Genomic DNA, 17,832 nt, shown 5'->3' with positions numbered 1-17,832 from the left:
TATAGCAGGGGACGATTACCCAGGCAGGGTCCACCCAGACCTAGGGGAGGAGTTTTGAGGGGGATGGAGGTTGGCAATGGAGGGAAAATAAAACTCCTTTTTTCCCCCTTTTTTTCTTCTGTTCTTGGTGCAGAACTCAGTCTGTCATTTTCTCAACCCAAATCAAACAACAGCTTGTGAGAGACGCTTGGGTGAGCGCTGGTATGTTTGGTTTTGGGTTTTTAAGGCTAAAAATAAGAGGGGGCTGTCTCCCAAATTGCTGCTTACTCTGGGCCTGGAGCCTGGAAGAGAGATGGTCCTTTGATGCAGCAGCAGAACTAGGGTTTGGGGCTTGGCTCCGGCAAAGTGTACACATGTAGCCTTAAATCAGATGCCTGTAATTTCTGCTATATTTGTCAGGCTTGGTCCTGGAGGCATGATGGGTGGGCAAGCCACTCCTAAGAATGGGGTTTCACATCCCTAGTTCACCAGTGGCATATCTAAAATGCTCATAGTGGCTGGCCTTTTGTAGAGACACCAGTGCAGATCCTAGGATAGAATAAGACTGGGAAGTTGTTTCTGTCGGGCCTCTGCTGCCTAAAGCCAAGTATGAGGGGCTAACAACCAATACTCGGCAATTATCCGCATCTCCTTAGGGCCAGATGCCTTGCTAATGAATTTTTTTCAACCACTGCTAAAGGCAGAGTGACTTCTGTTGGTTTTCCTAGTTGTAGGTAGACTGCAATAACAAAACCGAACTCACATTCTGAGCCTTTGTGTCCTCACCAATAAAATTCGAGTAATAATATCCATCTCAAGGAATTGTGAGGATTCAGTGAAATCACAGGTTCTGGTAGGGAGTAACTTCCAAATATTAATTCTCTTTCTCCCAAGCCTGCTTCTCTTCCACTGTAAGTTCTACAGCTGACTTTCTCCTTTGAACACTACATAGTCTCACCTATTTTCCCCTCTCTACTACATGCACGCAGGCTGGAAAACAGTATATTTGATGACAATTGGTCTTCATTTTCTGCCACTGTGTATTCCTTTATTTCTGGTTATGCTAGAACTCAAGGGGATTTTCACAAGAAAGCCAGCATGAAACCATTTATCCTCAGCATTAGAGGCAAAAGCCACAAACTTCATTTTAAGCTGGGAGGAAACTGACGCCCCAAAAAGGGAGGGGATGGATCCAATCACAGAACTCAACAAGGGACAGAGACTGTTATGGGCTGAACTGTGCTGACCTCCTCCCGGTCCCCGGGCCAAATGCCTATGTTGAATGAAGTGCTAACCATCAGTACCTCAGACGAGGACTGCAAAGAGGTAATCAAAACTGTGTAAGGCAACATTAAAAGAAGGCAAATGTATGTTCTTCTTGTTTCCATAAATTGGGTATCAAACAAACATGATTTTAAGTTAAAAAAACTGTAACTGGAACTAATTTTATTTAAAAAAAAACTCACTCCAGGGGGTCAGCGAGCATGAAAAAAAACTCACTACTCAAAGGGTTAAGTTAAAGTGGGGTCTTTAGGATGATCCCTCATTGAATGACTGCTGTCCTTATAAAAAGAGTAGATTAGGACACAAAGACAGAGGGAAGATGATGTGAAAACACAGCAAGAAGGCAGCAAGCTGAAAAGACAGGCTCCAGAAGAAACAAACCTGCTGACTAGTTCATCTTGGACTTCTAGCCTCCTGAGCATGAGAAAATATAATATATATTGGCTGTTTAAGCCACCCAGTCAGTGGTATTTTGTTATAGCAGCCCTACCTAACCAAAACAGAATCTAAGTACTCTGGGTGGTTCTATGAGTCCTTATTAGATTCCAACTTCAAGGAGTTACCCAGGGTTATTCGGAACCTTGAAACATGCTGGATTTTATAGTTTAACAAAAAGGAAGAGAGGAAAACAGCCTGTATTGAATGTCTGCTATGACATTGTGCTATGTGTTTTTACATGTGCTACTTCACTCAAAAAATATATACTTGGGGAACACCCTCTGTGTGCCAGATACTATGCTGAGTGCTGGGGATACAGCTGTGAACAATGAAGATAAAAATCCCTGCCCTCGGCCCTGGCCGGTTGGCTCAGTGGTAGAGTGTCGGCCTGCCATGCAGAAGTCCCGGGTTCAATTCCCGGCCAGGGCACACAGGAGAAGCGCCCATCTGCTTCTCCACCCCTCCCCCTCTCCTTCCTCTCTGTCTCTCTCTTCCCCTCCCGCAGCTGAGGCTCCATTGGAGCAAAGATGGCTCGGGCGCTGGGGATGGCTCCTTGGCCTCTGCCCCAGGCGCTAGAGTGGCTCTGGTCGCAGCAGAGCGACGCCCTGGAGGGGCAGAGCATTGCCCCCTGGTGGGCGTGCCGGGTGGATCCCAGTCAGGCGCATGTGGGAGTCTGTCTGTCTCTCCACGTTTCCAGCTTCAGAAAAATACAAAAAAAAAAAAAAAATCCCTGCCCTCGGCCCAGGCTGGTTGGCTCAGTGGTAGAGCGTCGGCCCGGTGTGCGGAAGTCCTGGGGTTCAATTCCTGGCCAGGGCACACAGAAGAAGCGCCTCCCTGCTTCTCCACCCTTCCCCTTCTCCTTTCTCTCTGTCTCTCTCTCTTCCCCTCCCGCAGCCAAGGCTCCATTAGAGAAAAGTTGGCCTGGGCACTGAGGATGGCTCCATGGCCTCTGCCTCAGGCGCTAGAATGGCTCCAGTTGCAATGGAGCAATGCCCCACATGGGCAGAGCATCGCCCCCTGGTGGGCATGCCAGGTGGATCCCGGTTGGGCACATGTGGGAGTCTGTCTGTCTGCCTCTCTGCTTCTCACTTCAGAAAAATACAAAAAAAAAATCAACCCCTGCCCTCATGAAACCTATATTCTAAAGGAAAAGACAGATGATAAAAACAACAAAAAACACAGGGCATGTTAAATGGTAAGTGCTACACAGAAAATATAAAACAGGAGAGATGAATAAGGGGTGTAGGGAGTACTGAGGGAGGGAGAGGAAACTGCTGGGCTTTATAATTAGAGTCAGAGGAGTTTGCCTGGAAGTTTCACTGAGAAAGTGGCAGTTGAATAAGAACCCAAAGGAGGTGAGGGAGGGAGGCATGCTGATGCCAGAGGCAAAAAGGTTCCAGAACAGCAAATGCCAAGGCCCTCAAGCAGGGGATATCAGACCTGTGCAGGAAAAAGTATTGTATTTAGGACTCACCTCCACATTGAGAGGTGCACACTTCCCCTTTATCTAGAGAAGAAATCTCAAATGGGTGAAGTGACTCCCATTACGGTCACAAACACAGGAGGCAGTAGTACCCTTCTTTCTCTAGAGGCTGCCCGCTGATAGGGCTGATGGAATAAACATTGAAGAATGGGCCATATAATAATAACAACAATAATAAGTAGTAATAATAGAACAGGCCATGTGGCTTCTCAGTTATTCCCCATTACTTACCCCACCTCTCCAAACATAGGGCCTCAGGCACTTCACGAGGAGCAGCCCTGCCTGCCTTTGTTGCCATTAGCGCTTCATGCCACATAAGCCTCAGTGTTCTGGCCACAGGTGCTGCTGTGCCAAGGTGCCAGCATTTCACAGCCCTAGGACAGCACCATCTGACAGTGGTTAAGGAGAGGCAGGAACAGACAATCAAGTTGAAGCTCTGGAGCAGCTCTGTAGAGGAGAAAAGGTTTCATAAGCTATGTTTCGTAATAAGGTAATTATTTCCCTAGTGGTCTTCTGGTCAGCATAATAGGGTAGTTTAGTGAGACATAACTCTTCCCTATGGGTTATATAATTTTTAACCTTCTTATAACTCGCATTTCCAAAATTTGTCACTTAATTTCCCTTTTTCCCCCCTTTAATAAAATTGTTAAAGTAGAACATATACACAGGTGCACAAGTTATAAGTATAAGCTCAAAGAATTTTCACACAGTGAATACATTTCGTTTCATTACCACCCAGAACAGTAAGTATACGCCCGTCCCAGGTACCCCTCTGGTGCCCCACCCAGTTAAAGTTCCTCTTCTTCAAGGTGAGCTACACTGTTGATTTCTAAAACCAAACCCAAGTTTTATGAGATTTTGAACTAGACATAGAGAAACAGAAAAGGTACTGTTGTATCCATATTGTGTGTAGTTGCAGTTTATTTTTCCCATTGAATGAATATGCCACAATTTAACTTCTCATTCTGTTCTTGATTGACAGCTAAGTTGTTTCCAGTTTTTATTATTTTGAATAATGCTGTTATGAACATTTGCATATGTCTTCTGGTTCACATACATGCTCACTTCTCTGGAGTATACATCTCAGAGTGGACTCACTGATTCAAAAGGTTTGTGAATCTGCAGCTTAAATTCATGACTTTTTCAATGGTTTGTACAATTTACACCTCCCCATCCCCTGCACTGTGCCACATTCTTTTTTTTTAAATAGGGAAGATTTCTTTTATTTTTTTTTTAGATTTTATTTATTCACTTTTATTAGAGAGAGAGGAGGGAGAAAGAGAGAACAGGGGGAGGAGCTGGAGGCATCAACTCCCATATGTGCCTTGACCAGGCAAGCCCGGGGTTTCGAACCAGCGACCTCAGCATTCCAGGTCGATGCTTTATCCACTGCGCCACCACAGGTCAGGCTGTGCCACATTCTTGTCAGTATTTAGTACTACCAATCTATTTCATCTTAGCCATTTTGGTGTGTGTGTGTGTGTGTGTTTAATTTAACTTATTTTAATTTTCAGAGAGAGAGAAAGAGAGACAGGGTGAGAGTAGGTGAATGAGGATGAGAAACATCAACTCATAGTTGCTTTCATTTAGTTATACATTGAGCTTCTCCTTCGTGCCTTCACCAGGGCACTGCCCATGTACTCTTGCTCAAGACAGCCACCTTTGGCCTCAAGCTGGTGAGCTTTGGGATCATGTGGACGATCTCCCACTCAAGCCAGTAACCCGGGCTGACAAGCCCGTGCTCAGAGCCAGTGACCTGGGGGTTTCAAAGTGGCTACCTCAACTGGAGCGATGTTTTAACCACTGCACCACCACTGGTCAGGCAGTGTGTTTTTAACTTTAATTTGTGGTCTTCATTTGCATTTCCTTAGTGACTATTGAGGCAAGAACTTTCTCACATATGTATTGGCTTTTAGATATCCTCTTTTGTTAAGTGTCTGTTCAGGTCTTTGGCTCTTTTTTCTATGGGGCTGTCTTTTTTTTATTGACCTGTGGGAGTTCTTACATATGCTGGATATAACCCTCTGCTGTTACATGCATTGCAAATATCTTCTCTCAGTCTGTGGCCAGCCATTTCATTCTCTTGTATCTTTTGATAAATACAAGTTCTTAACTTTAATGTAGTACATTTATCTTTTTTTTTCTTCATCCTAAGTGCTTTGATTCCTGTTCCTTTGTCAAGCCATGGTCATCAGGGTATTTTTGTGTTAGCTTCTAGAATTCTTATTTTTTAATCTTTCAAATTTAGATCTACAATTCTCCTGGAATTTCATTTTTGTATTTAATGTGAAATAGTGGTGCAATATCTTTTTCCCCCTATATGGATACACAAATAACCCAATACAAGTTGTTAAAGAGATAATTTCAGACTGACCTGTGGTAGTGCAGAGGATTAGGCATTGAACTTGAATGCTGAGGTTGCTGGTTCAAAACCACAAGCACATACAAGAAGCAGAGTTGATGCTTCTTGCCCCTCCCCCCACCTCCCTCTCTCTCTCTCTCTCTTTCTCTCTAAAATAAAAAAAAATAAAATCTTGCCTGACCTGTGGTGGCACAGTGGATAAAGCATTGACCTGGAACGCTGAGGTCACCAGTTTGAAACCCTAGGCTTGCTCAGTCAAAGCACATATGGGAGTTGATAAAATAAAATCTATTTTAAAAAAATAAAATCTTTTAAAAAATGAAATAATTTCATCTGCAATGTCACTTTTTATATAAATGAAGTGTTTGGATATGAATGGGTCTGTTTATGGACTCTGTTTATTTTTTTCTTTTATTCACTTCATACTGTCTTCATTACTGTAGCTTATAAGAAAACTTAAGTGTCTAGTAGAGTGAGTGTTTTTACTTTGTTCTTCTTCATGAGTATCCTGGTTATTCTTGGTCCTTTGTAATTACACATAAATTTTAGAATCAGCTCACCAATTTTCACAAAATGCCTGCTAGGATTTTAATTAAGATTGTGCTGCATCTATAGATCAAGTTGCAGAGAAACTGACATTTTTATAATAATGAATCTTTTGACCCATGAACACAATCTATTTACTTAGAATATCTTTAATTTCTCCCAGTACTGTTTTAGAATTTTCAATGAATAGATCTTGCACATATTTTTAGATTTATTCCTAGATTTAGGTTCTGTGATGCCAAGTAAATGGTAGTGTTTTCATTTTGTTGTTAAAATTTTGTTTAGTTGTTTTATGGTAAATAAAAATATAATTGGGTTTTCTATACTGAATTTGTATACAGTGACATTGCTAAATTTACTTTTAATTCTAATAGTTTATTTGTGAAATTTATTTCTTTTCATTTTTCTCATACATAACCATGTTTGCAAATTTCTTCCTTTCAAATCTTTCATTTTTGCACTGGCTAGCATCTCAAATACAATGATAAATAGAAGTGGACATGGTGGGAATCTGTTTCTTAATCTTAATGAAAATGCTTCCCCTTTCCTCCCTGTGCACTATGACCTTAAAATGTTTGCTGCATGCTCTTTGTAGAAAAGTCTTTATGATATTAAGGAAGTTCTTTTTACTTCTAGTTTTGTAAGTTTTTTAATTTTTATTTTTTAGTATTTTTCCAAAGTTAGAAATAGGGAGGCTGTCAGACTCCTGCATGCGCCCGACCAGGATCCATCCAGCATGCCCACCAGGGGGCAATGCTCTGCCCATCTGGGGCATTGCTCCATTGCGGCCGGAGCCATTCTAGTGCCTGAGGTGGAGGCCATGGAGCCATCCTCAGCGCCCAGGCCAACTTTGTTCCAATGGAGCCTTGGCTGCGGGAGGGGAAGAGAGAGACAGAGAGGAAGGAGAGGGGGAGGGGTGGAGAAGCAGATGGGCACTTCCCCTGTGTGCCTTGAATGGGAACCGAACCTAGGACTTCCACATGTCGGGCCGACACTCTACCACTGAGACAACCGGCTAGCACCAAAAAATCTTTATGATATTAAGGAAGTTATTTTTATTTCTAGTTTTGTAAGGTTTTTGATTTTTTTTTTTGAGTATGCTTGTGGTTAATATTATCAATTGCTTTTTTCATACCTATCAGAAGATTGCTTTTTTCTTAATCTGTTGAAGTAATAAATTATATGGACTAATTCTCTAGTGTTATTTAACCTTTTGAGTAGTGAGTTTTTTTCATGCTCACTGATCCCTGAGAGTGAGTTTTTTCAAATAATGAAATTCCAGTTACAGTTTTATTAACTTAAAATCGTTTGATAACCAATTTGTGGAAACAAGAACATACATTTGCCTTTTTTTAATGTTACCTTACACATTTTTAAAATAAACTGATCATAGTCTGTATGGTCAGGAGGCATGAGGATGTACATGAATGGTCATACTACTCAAAGGGTTAAGTTTACATTCCTCAAATAAAGTTATATTGGTTTGCTTACAATGTGTTAAGGATTTCCGTGTCTTTATTCATGATAGGTTTGGTCAGTAATTTTCTATTCTTATAATGTCCTTTTAAGATTTTGGCATAAAGATTTTCTTGCCTGACCAGGTGGTGGCACAGTAGATAGTGTCAACCTGGGAAGCTGAGGACCCAGGTTTAAAACCCCAAGGTCACTGGCTTGAACATGGGTTTATCCAGCTGAACATGGGCTCACCAGCTTGAGTGTGGTGGGATCATAGACATGACCCCATGGTCACTGGCTTGAAGTCCACGGTCGCTGGACTTGAGCCCAAGGTGGCTGGCATAAGCAAGGGGTCACTGGCTCAGCTGGAACCCCCCAGTCAAGGCACGTATGAGAAAGCAATCAATTAACAACTAAAGTGCCACAACTACAAGTTGATGCTTATTTGTCCCCCTTCCTGTCTGTCCCTCTCTCACTTAAAAAAAAAACAAGTTTTCTGGCCTCATTAAACAAGTTGGGAAGTGTTTCTTCTCTATTTTCTGGAAGAGTTTATGTAACATTGGTGAAGCCAATCTGGGACTAGAGTTTTTTATGTGAAAAGATTTTTAAATTAGGTATTCAACTCTAATAAATAACTAGTTTTCTATGGCTGTTGTGACAAACTACAACAAACTTAGTGGTTTAAAAACACTGCTCATTTATTATCTTACAGTTCTGTAGGAAGAAGGCCAACAGGGGTCTCAATGGTAGTGGCAAGGCTGCATTTCTTTTTCAGTGGCTCTACGGTACAGCCCTGGTCTTTGCCTTTCTCAGCTGCCTAAGGCCGCTCACTTGACACAGGGCACTCTTCTTCCATCTTCAGAACCAGCAATGTTGCATCTTTCTGATCATTCTTTTTTAATCACATCTTCCCCTGAGTACAAGTGGAAACATTCTCTGCTTTTAAGGACCTGTGTGATTAAAATTGGCTTACCTGGATAATCCAAAATAATCTCTCTAAATATCAAGGTCCTTAATTTAATCACTCATGCAAAATCCCTTTGCCATATAAAGTAACATTATTCATAGGTTCTAGGGATTAGGACATGAGCATATTTGGGGGACCATTATTCTGTTTACTGCACAGATATTTAAATTAAATCTAAAATATATTCAGATCTTCTATTTTTTAGTATAAATGGTATATTTTTAAAGGAATTAGTCCATTTCATATACATTGTCAGATTTACTGGTAAATGTTCACAATGTGTTCTTTTAATGTCTTTAAGGATTTAATTAAAACTTATTTTTTATTTAAATTTTTGATTAATTTATGGCACCTTATTTCTTTTCTTGATCAGTCTCGCTAGGACATATAATCCTGTTGTCTTTACAAGACATTTCAAAGAAACAACTTTTAGGTCTGCTGATTTTGTCTAATGCATAATTGTCAATTTCTTTTTTTTTTTTTTTTTTTTTACAGAGACAGAGTCAGAGATAGGAACAGACACACAGGAACAGAGATGAGAAGCATCAATCATCAGTTTTTTGTTGTAGCACTTTAGTTATTCATTGACTGCTTTCTCATATGTGCCTTGACTATGGGGCTACAGCAGACTGAGTAACCCCTTGCTCAAGCCAGCGACCTTGGGCTCAAGCTGGTGAGCTTTGCTCAAACCAGATGATCCCACGCTCAAGCTGGCAACCTCGGGGTCTCGAACCTGGGTCTTCTGTATCCCAGTCCGATGCTCTATCCACTGTGCCACTGTCTGGTCAGGCATCAATTTCATTTTTCAAAATTATCTCTATTATTTGTTTTATTTTCTGTTGGCTTGATTTACTATATTTTCCCTCATTTCTTGAGATAAATACTTTACCACTGATTTTCTTCAATCTTCTTTTTAAGACCCCATTGCTTATAGAGCATGGTGTGCTTCTCATTGATGTGCTGCCAACATTTTTAAAACATGTGACACCTGATGATTTAGTCGGGGACACTGACCTCTTTTTCCTTAAATTGTCAAATAAAGGGCCCTGGCCAGTTGGCATAGTGGTAGAGCGCCAGCCCAGCATGTGGAGGTCCTGGGTTCAATTCCTGGTCAGGGCACACAGGAGGGGCACCTATCTGCTTCTCCACCCCTCCCCCTCTTGCTTTTCTTCCTTTATTTCTCTCTCTCTCTCTCTCCTCCCCCCCCCCCCACACACACTTACTCTCCTCTTGTAGCTATGGCTCATTTGGAATGAGTTGGCCCTGGGCATTGAGGATGGCTCCATGGCCTCCACCTCAGGCACTAAAAAAATGGCTCCAGTTGCAAAGGAGCAAGGGCCCCAGAAGGGCAGAGCATCACCCCCTAACGGCTTGCTGGTGGATCCTGGTCAGGGCACATGCGGGAGTCTGTCTCTGCCTCCCCTCCTCATTAAAAAAAAATAAATAAATTGTCAAATAGAAAAAATGACAGCCAACATAACAGTAGCTATCCAATGTGAATGAATCAAGATTATACCTATATTTTTTTGTCAAATCGACAAAAAATTTTGGTGTGCCACAGAATTTTAGTAATTAGTTTATATGTGCCATGAAATGAAAATGGTGGAAAAACCACTGTTATAGAGCTTTAAATTTCATTCTATGCCATTTTATCTTTCATAACATTTTACAAGCTGTGATTTTATCATTCAGTTAAAACATTTTATAATTTCCAGTGATATTTTTCTTTAGCTCATGGGTTAAGAGTGTACTTCTAAATTTCTAACATCTGGAAATTTTTATTTCCTTGTTATTAATATCTAACTCAATTCTTCTGTGTTCAGAAAACATTCTCTGTATGACTTAAGTCTTACACATGTATTAAAACTTGCTTTATAGCCCAGCATATAGTCATATGCTCTGTTCCTTGGGGGGGGGGAGGGGATGTGCATTCTGTAACTACTGCATACAGTGTTCTATAGTATTTCAATTAGGTAAAATCTGTTAATAATATTGTTCAAATCTATTTTTCCATTTACATTTTATCTGCATGTTTTATTAGTTTCTAAGAGAAATTTATTCAAATCTCTCACTATGATTGTAGGTTAAGTCTCACACAATTTGTACACTGTATGTTTTTGAGACTACATTATTAGGTGCATACATACTTAGAATTACTATTACCTTCCCCTTTTTTCTCTAGTAATGCTTTTATTTATTTTTTATTATTCATTTTAGAGAGGAGAGGGAGAGACAGAGAGAGAGAGAGGAGAGACAGAGAGAGAGAAGGGGGGGGGAGCTGGAAGCACCAACTCCCATATGTGCCTTGACCAGGCAAGCCTAGGGTTTCGAACCGGCGACCTCAGCACTTCCAGGTCGATGCTTTATCCCACTGCGCCACCACAGGTCAGGCTATTTTTTAAAGTGTTTGTGTAACATTACAACTATATCTTTCACCTTTTGGTTAGTGCTTTATGGTCTTTTTGTTGTTATTTATTTATTTATGAGAGACAGACAGACAGGAATGGAGAGAGATGAGAAGCAACAATTCATAGTTGTTGCAATTTTAGTTGTTCATTGATTGCTTCTCATATGTGCCTTGACCAGAGGGCACTAGCCAGCAACCTTAGGCTTCAAAGTGACAACCCTATGCTCAAAGTGGTGAGCCTATGCTCAAGACAGATGATCCCACACTCAAGACAGCAACCTCGGAGTTCCAAACCTGGTACCTCAGAGTCCCAGATCAATGCTCTATCCACTGTGTCGCCACTGGTCAGGCTTTATGGTCTTTTTAATAGTACTGCATCTTGTTTTTTTGGTTGTTGTTGTTTTTAACCAAAAAAGAATATCAAAAACTGAAAAACTCCTCTACAGAAAGAAGTGTGTAGTGAAAGAGAGGGCCCTGAGCTGGAAGTCAGAGGCCATGTGTTCTGGTCCCAAAACCCCACTAACCATATCATATGCCTCTAAGTGAATTGCTTAATCATTTATAAGCCTCTGTGTACTTATCTGTCAAACTGGACAGTTTTTACCTTTGAGGATTATTAGTTTCTACAGAGATCATATCTATGCACATAATTAAAATTTTTTTAATGTTATATAAATGTCAAATAATTATTACATATGTTCTTAGTAAAATTTAAAAAATTAGGAAGCAGCTCATTTCAATTTTGGAACACTGAAAAGATTTGTCTTTTCATAAATATTTCCACAAAAATTGTTTTTCACAATAAAAAACAAAAGAATGTTTTGGTCATTAGGTTCCCTGGTCATCCAGCTTCCTTTGTCTCAGTTCAGCCCTCACTTGCTTCCCCTCTCCTCCCTGTGCACTATGACCTTGAAAATACCAAAAGGGTTAGAACTCTGTTCATCTCCTATGAAAAAGAACAGTCCTCTATAAAAGGAGCCCCTGAGTTCCATGCCTTCATGACTTCTGGATTTCATGTTTGGATCAAGGCCTTCCCCACTTCAATATATGTTTTCCTAAAATTGATTTCCTAAAATTTTATATTTCATATTTAGATTTTTAATTTGTCTACAATTTTTTGTACATGGTATGATACATGGTTCTAACGTGTTTTCCTCAGATGCTAATTCCATCAGCATATTTACCAAATAAAATACCCTTTTCCCACTTGGTCAAACATTAAGACTAATATCTACTTAAACTAATTTTGGGTTGTTTCACTTATTTATTTTGTCTATTACTGTGCTAATTTCATCATTTTTGGCTTATTTATGTTAAATAACATTTTTAGACATTTCAGGATAGCAATATTGGACAGAAAGTACAGAGGGTTCTCATATACCTTCTGTCCCCACACAATAAAGTCTAATTTTATTAATTTAGATTTATAACATTGTAATATCACTCTTTCATCTTTCTGTAAAAATTTACTAGATTGCTCCCATCTATTCCTCCACTGATCTTTAAAATCATCATATCAAGTGTAAAAAAATACTAACTGGGATTCTGGTTGAAATTTCATTAAATATGTACATTAATTTGGGAAGAGTATTATTATTATGACATTATATTTTTCTATCTTAGGAAGTTCTCACTCCATTAAGATATCTTTATTCACATTTTAATAAAGTTTTATAGTTTTTCTTATTTAGGTCTTTTGTCTTGTGAGTTTTATTTCTAGGCATTTTAAGAAGTTGGGTTTTTATTAAAAATGGGATTTCCTCCCTTTTGACATTTAAATTTCTTTTGATTAAAAGTAAAACTAATTCTGTAAAAGTATTTTAATTTTGTATCCAGTCGCCCTATTCAGCAGCTCAGTAATGTCATGAAGATGTAACACATTTCTACTCCACAGTCCATGGCATGTTGACTTTTTCCTTCATGCTTTTAAGTTCCCAACAGAGCTGGTAAGAGGTTTTAATGCAAGACAGACTACCTGCTCCATTTTGCTGAGGGAGAAAAAGTTTTCACAGTCCCAAATTAAGTGTCAGAGGTGAATTAGGCCACAAAGGAGCTGCTGCCATTGTGGGCTTCTCCAGGTCACTGCCCTTAAGACACTAGTTATAGACTCTCAGGTTCAGAGGCAAAGTCCCAATGAGAACAACCAGGTTTTCCGTTATGATGACGAGTGCAAAGGAAGAAACTCCTGCCATTTGTGAAAACGTGGATGAATCCGGAGGACATGCTAAGTGAAATAAGCCAGACACAGAAACACAAATACTGTTATCTTCATTTATGTGGAATCTAAAAAAGTCAAACTTATAGAACCAGAGAATAGAACAGTGGAGGGTAGGGGACATTGAGAGATGTTGGTCAAGAGGCATAAACTTTCAGTTATAAAATGAGTAAGTTCTGGGGCCCCTGGTTATGGGCAAGATAGGTTCTGTAGGTTTGAAAATATTTAAGTGTTTATATGCACCGAAAGGTAAAAATAAATACTATGTTAAGACAAACATCTAAGTTGTATTTAAAAGGTAAATGTACCTGTTCCAACTAACACACAAATTCAGCTTAAGAACAAACCTACACAGCCTATCTCATTGGTAACCCAGGGACTAGCTGTACTTGCAATTTGCTAAGAGAGTAGATCTTAAGTGTTCTAACCACAGATACACAAATGTATATGTATATTATTATTACCACGTTATACACCTTAAAAATATGTTGTACTACTTGAATATATGCAATTTATATTTGTCAATCATACCTCAATAGAGCTGGCAAAAAAGAAAAATAGAGCACAGGGAGATGCCCAAGAGAAGGCTGAGCCTTTAAGGGAACTCCCCAGAGGAAAGGTTGAAGAAAACAAAGTAGACATGAAAAAAATTAAAAGAATATGAGGAAAGCGAGAGGAACGTGCTTTTTGGCAGTGATCATAAGGGAGGGAGACAAAAGGGAATGTATCCAACATCAGATTCAGAGTTACTGCACCTTAATGATGGGAGATAAAGCTGTCACAGCCACCTTCACCAGTGAGGTGAGAGGGACGATTTGTTCACTCATTCACTGATGACACAATTATCCATTGAAAGCTGACTGTATACCGGTGTTCGAGGTGTGGAGATTCAGCAGTCAACAAGACAAAGCTCCTGCTCTCATTGTGCTTCTATTTGTAACAAAGAAGGTGGGATCATCAACAAGTAAACTCGGGTGCATTTTTATAAAACGTGAGATTAAAATAAGTGAGATGAGAACTCAAGCCAGGTGAAAGGTTAGACAATGGCTATGGCAGGGATGTTTTAGCAGCAATTTAGACTGATTTCTCAGAGGTCTCTTGGAAGGGGTTAAAATTTGAGCAGTGGCATCACTGGAGTGAAGGAATGAGCCACGTGCAGATTTGGGGACAGAGAAGCAGTGGCTGTTTGAAGAATAAGAAGCCATCTTGGGGCCCTGGCCGGTTGGCTCAGCGGTAGAGCGTCAGCCTGGCGTGCGGGGGACCCGGGTTTGATTCCCGGCCAGGGCACATAGGAGAAGCGCCCATTTGCTTCTCCACCCCCCCCCTCCTTCCTCTCTGTCTTTCTCTTCCCCTCCCGCAGCCAAGGCTCCATTGGAGCAAAGATGGCCCGGGCGCTGGGGATGGCTCCTTGGCCTCTGCCCCAGGCATTCGAGTGGCTCTGGTCGCGGCAGAGCGACGCCCCCTGGTGGGCGTGCCGGGTGGATCCCGGTGGGGCGCATGCGGGAGTCTGTCTGACTGTCTCTCCCCGTTTCCAGCTTCAGAAAAATACAAAAAAAAAAAAAAGAAGCCATCTTAGTTGCAGTGAATGATGGGGGCAGTGGGGGAGAGGGGAGTCGGAGACATGAGGGAAAACCTGTTGCTTGGGCAGCTGCTGAAGCCACACAGCCTGAAGTGCCTGAGGCTTTTAGCTTGATTTCATCTTCTTTAAATACTTTCTACCTGGCCTGACCAGAGGTGGCAGAGTAGATAGAGCATCGACCTGGGACACTGAGGACCCATGTTGGAAACCCCGAGGTCACCGACTTGAGAGCAGGCTCACCAGCTTGAGCCTAGGGTTGCAGCTTGAGCATGGGATCGTCAACCTGATCCCACGGTTGCTGGCTTGAGCCCAGAGGTCACTGGCTTGAGCAAGGGGTCATTGACTGGGCTGCAACCCCCGGTCAGGACACGTATGAGAAGCAATCAATGAACAAGTCAAGTGCCGCAACTATGAGTTGACGCTTCTCATTTCTCTTCCTTCCTGTCTGTCTTTCTCTCATGGAAAAAATAAAATAAAAGTAGTGGGAAGAGGCTGACCTATGGTGGTGCAGTAGATAAAGCCTCAACCTGGAACACTAAAGTTGCCAGTTTGAAACCCCTAGCTTGCCTGCTCAAGCATGCATGGGAGTTGATTCCTGCTCCTCCCCACTTTCTCTTTGTCTCTCTTCCCCCCCCTCTCTAATTTTTTTTTTAAAGGTACATATTGGAGCTCCCTGCTCCTCTTCCCTTCTCTTTCTCTTCTTTCTAAAATGAATTACAATCTTTAAAAAAAAAAAGTGTGAAAACCTTATGCCTAGAGCTATGGTAGGGGGATCACTTATGACATTTTTGAGTTGCCAATCACATCTGGAACTGACCACTTTGATTATCATTAAGAAACAAAAAAATTTCTCATGGTTTAAGACATGATTTTCAACTGCTGGTCCATGAACCAGTCCACCAGGAATTTTGTGCCAGTTCACAAAAGAGTTAACCACCTTGGCATTGTATGAAGATTATAGATAGACCCAATAATCTTAGTCACTTATGCTCAAGTTGATTTCTGCCTTAGTGGACCCTGAAATAATTCTATTTTCACCAGTCCCCAAGTGTAAAAAAGGTTGAAAACCACTGATTTAAGGTACTCTTTCTTTCTTATTTATTTTTGTAGTGCAAGAAGGGGAGGCAGAGAGACACTCCTGCATGTGCCCCAACCGGGATACACCCGGCAAGCCCACTAGGGGGTGATGCTCTGCCCAGCTGGGGCATTGCTCCGTTGCTCAGCAGCCTAGCCATTTTCTTCTTTTTTAGCACCTGAGGTGGAGGCCATGAAGCCACCCTCAGCACACACACAAAGTCAACTCGCTTGAGTCAATCAAGCCATGGCTGTGGGAGGGGAAGAGAGAGACAAAGAGAGAGAAGGGGAGGGGGAGGAGTGGAGAAGCAGATGGTTGCTTCTCCTGTGTGCCCTGACTGGGAATCTAACCGGGACATCCACACACCAGGCCAGCGCTCTACCACTGAGCCAACCGGCCAGGGCTGTAAGGTATTCTTTCTTGCACGTGAACCTACCCTAATTGTGTACATGCCAAGCGGGGCCAATGAGTGAGAGGTTCAACCTTTGTGAAGGGCAGCCTCAATACTGTAGTAATGCAAAACTCCAAACCAACTCATTCACTTTCAGGAGCTGACCAACTGGGCAAACAGAATGCATTTATCTTTCGGTTTTGTTTTTTTTTTTTATTCATTTTAGAAAGAAGAGAGAGAGAGAGAAGGGGAGAGGAGCAGGAAGCATCAACTCCCATATGTGCCTTGACCAGGCAAGTGCAGGGTTTCGAACCGGCGACCTCAGCATTTCCAGGTCAACGCTTTATCCACTGCGCCACCACAGGTCAGGCCGCATTTATCTTCCAACAGGGACAAGCTGATCTTTCCAAAAGATGAACAGATTTAGATCAAAGAGTGGACAAAAAGGAACCAACCAGAATCTATGTCCCATTATACTTTAGGTACAGGGAATGTGGCACACTCTTCAAACATCTTCTGTTAAATCTAAAACATGTTAGCTATTAATACTTGTTTTTGACAACACATAATGGAGAAAAGTTAACTTATACAGTATAAGAACAGAGTTAGAGTCATGAATAGAGACTTCTCAAAGAGCTTAGGACCAGCACTGAGGAGAAGCATGGCGTTTAGCCTAAGAATGCATCCATGTCAGAGCAGATGGTACAAATCATGTTTTCAGGATCAAAGGAAATGAGAAGTATCTCTTGATTTCACCTACCTTATAACTAAACATTTTAGTTTCCATCAGTTTTTAGTGAATGGTGATTCATTGTGTAAATTAATTCACTGACAGTTTTAAATGATCATCTTCCTCACTGCAATCTAAAATATTGTTGGATCTATTTATAAAATTGAATATGGTATTAAACTCATTCAGTTTAAAGTTTCTGAACTTTGAAGTCTGACCAAAAATAATTCAGATTTTCTGCTCTTAACTAGCTGTGACCTTGGACATACTACTTTATTTCTTTGAGCCTCATTTCTTAAGTGAAGATTGTTCTTCACTTAAGGTTGTTGGGTGACTTAAGTAAAGAATGTAAAGTACAGGACACTCAGTAGGTATTGATAAGTAATAGCTTCTGTGTAATTAGGATCTAACTGGAAACAGAACATTCAAATTAATTTAAATTTTTTTTTTCTTACGAATGGATTATTTCCAAAGGTGGCAAGACTTAGGAAAACCACATCTGAAAAAAAAAAACAATTCCCAGGGTAAACAAATAAACCCACTCTCCAAACTTAATTTACAAGGGAGTTTACATCACTGTTGTCTTAGGGTGTCTCAGAAAACAATCCAGACATCCAAGTACAGAAAATTGTCACATTCATACTGCTGAATACCATAAACCCAATAAAAACAGTACTGTATAAGTAAATGTATTGTCATCAAATATATTAGTAATACAATGCTAAGTAAAAAGAGCAGATTTTAAGATTTTATGGAGAGTAGACTCTATTTTTCTAAAATCATATGTACATTATATTTATAATCTAAATTTATATGTAGATATAATTTAAAGGCAGAGCTTAGGACTCTTTTGGAATCTTTTATAAATTTCCAGCTTTTTTCCAGTCCTCAAAGATGTAAAATTGGTTTCACTGTTTTTTT

At 40.6% G+C, this 17,832-nt stretch overlaps 1 protein-coding gene and 1 non-coding gene across 4 annotated transcripts in view; one reads left to right on the top strand and one right to left on the bottom strand.

The window, feature by feature from the left end:
- Window positions 1-17,832, bottom strand: part of SLC8A3 (solute carrier family 8 member A3) — a 178,999-nt gene that overhangs the window by 142,045 nt on the left and 19,122 nt on the right. For all 3 annotated transcript variants that reach the window (XM_066388379.1, XM_066388382.1, XM_066388383.1), the window contains exon 2: window positions 3,416-3,631. The gene's annotated coding sequence lies outside the window, so the exon portion shown is untranslated. The remainder of the gene's footprint in view (window positions 1-3,415; window positions 3,632-17,832) is intronic.
- Window positions 2,055-2,130, top strand: TRNAG-GCC (transfer RNA glycine (anticodon GCC)). Its single transcript has one exon. It is a non-coding gene; the product is annotated as a tRNA-Gly (tRNA).

Source organism: Saccopteryx leptura, chromosome 6, assembly GCF_036850995.1.
Source record: "Saccopteryx leptura isolate mSacLep1 chromosome 6, mSacLep1_pri_phased_curated, whole genome shotgun sequence".
Classification (NCBI taxonomy): Eukaryota; Metazoa; Chordata; class Mammalia; order Chiroptera; family Emballonuridae; genus Saccopteryx; species Saccopteryx leptura.
Note: the sequence above shows the minus strand (reverse complement) of the source record. Positions and strands in the feature narration are given on the sequence as shown.